The sequence below is a fragment of the Mobula birostris genome, chromosome 5 (assembly GCF_030028105.1).
Source record: "Mobula birostris isolate sMobBir1 chromosome 5, sMobBir1.hap1, whole genome shotgun sequence".
Lineage (NCBI taxonomy): Eukaryota > Metazoa > Chordata > Chondrichthyes > Myliobatiformes > Myliobatidae > Mobula > Mobula birostris.
Window position 1 is genome coordinate 209,659,472 of NC_092374.1, and position 2,193 is coordinate 209,661,664.

A 2,193-nucleotide genomic window follows, 5' to 3' on the forward strand; every position below is an offset into this window, starting at 1 on the left:
CGCTCAGTTCCTCCATCTCACTGGATCCTCTGTCCCCTACTATTTCTGGAAGATTATTTATGTCCTCCTTAGTGAAGACAGAACCAAAGTAATTATTCAATTGGTCTGCCATGTCCTTGCTCCCCATAATCAACTCACTTGTTTCTGCCTGCAGGGGACCAACATTTGTCTTTACCAGTCTTTTCCTTTTTACATATCTATAAAAGCTTTTACAGTCCGTTTTTATGTTGCCTGCCAGTTTTCTCTCATAATCTTTTTTTCCCCTTCCTAATTAAGCCCTTTGTCCTCCTCTGCTGAAATCTGAATTTCTCCCAGTCCTCAGGTGAGCCACTTTCTCTGGCTAATTTGTATGCTTCTTCTTTGGAATTGATACCATCCCTAATTTCTCTTGTCAGCCACGGGTGCACTACCTTCCTTGATTTATTCTTTTGCCAAACTGGGATGAACATTTGTTGCAGTTCATCCATGCAACCTTTAAATGCTTGCCATTGCATATCCACCGTCAATTTACATAATGCATAAACCAGTTGTGATTATAGAAGAAGGGATTAAAACCAGAAGGGATGGATTTATATTGACACGGCTTAGAACTGCCCACATTAGGCTTAATTATACCTTGTGTCCAATTCTGTGTCATGTACATTTTGTCACCATGAAACTGTTAACCAAATACTATTAGAGTGTAAAGCTTATAAGGCTAAACAAAATGAAATGCAATCTTCAGTTCAATCTTTGGGGGTTTTATATTTTTCAGATAAAATCTTTATTAAGTTATTGCAGTGACTTTAAGTTAATTCGCAGTCTGGTACTAGAAAAAGCACGTAACAATGGTAATTTCACAATTGTTTTAGCGGACATCAGTATGCAACGGGATTGGGAAAATCAGGTTGGTAACAGATCTCAAGAGAGGGAATTTGTTGAATGCCTAGGAGACGGCTTTCTAGAGCAGCTTGTGTTTGGGTCTACTTAGGGAAAGGCCATTTCAGTTTGGCCGTTGTGTAATAACCCTGATATTATTCGGGAAATTAACGTGAAAGACTCCTTTCGAGTAAGTGGTCATAATATGATTGAACTCTTACTGCAATTTGAGAGGAAGAAGCCTAAGTTACATGTATTAGTCTCGCAATGGAATAAAGGGAATTACAGAGCCATGAGAGAGCAGCTTGCCCAGGTGAATTGAAGGAGGTGACATAAGGAGGTGGCTGGAAACGGACCCAAGTGCAAGACACAGACACTGAAGTACTAGGGACAGGACTAGGATACAGGGTGAGGGCAAGGACATGGACACGAAAACCGGGAGCTCGGAACAGGACTGGACAAGAGAGCTAGGAGCCCGGGCTTGGACTCCGAGCCAGAGACTGGACAAGGAGCCAGTACCTGGGTCTTGCCTCTGGCTCGGACGCCAGAAATAGGCAAGGACGAGGCTTGGCTGGCAGGCAGGACGAGGCTGGAGTCTTCAGGCTTGGGGCGAGGCTCGAGACTAGAGGCTTGAAGCTTGGGGTCTTGAAGTTTGGCTTGGGGCGAGGAAGAGGCTTGGTGTCTTGAAGCTTTGCTTGGGGTGAGCTACGAAGCTTGGGGTCTTAAAGCTTGACTGAGGCTTGGCTCGGCTAGAGACTTGAGGTCTTGCAGTTCCTCCTGGGCAGGGCGTGGATCTTCAACCGACGGAGGCAACGGACAGGAAAAGACAGAACCACTCGCAGAGTAACGGCAATCTGGCCTGACTTACCCGACGGGGGCAACGGACAGGAAGGGATACAGGGTAGCTCCAAGATAAGACTTCAGGCGAGGCGAGAGTTACCGGCAAGACAAGGCAAGGCTTCAAGCGAGGATACAAGGAGTAAGGACAAGAACAATCCAGCAGCCACGCCCTGGTCTGTGGAGGTATTTATGCAGCCAGCACCAACGAGAATCAGCTGCCTCAATTAGTGCTCAACAGGGACAGAAACAGGGTAGACAGGAAAATCTGGAGCAGGGGTCGATGGACCGGACCGTGAATCGGAATGCGGACTTCACGGACCGGACAATGACAGGAGGATATTCCGGGGATAACGGCTAAGCAGAGGTTGCTGAAGTATCTGGGAACCGTTTACAAGGAGCAGGATAGATATGTCCCACAGAAGAAGTTCTCAGATAGCAGGGGCAGGCATCCGTGGCTGACAACGGAAGTTAAGGACAGCGTAAAATCTGTGGAAA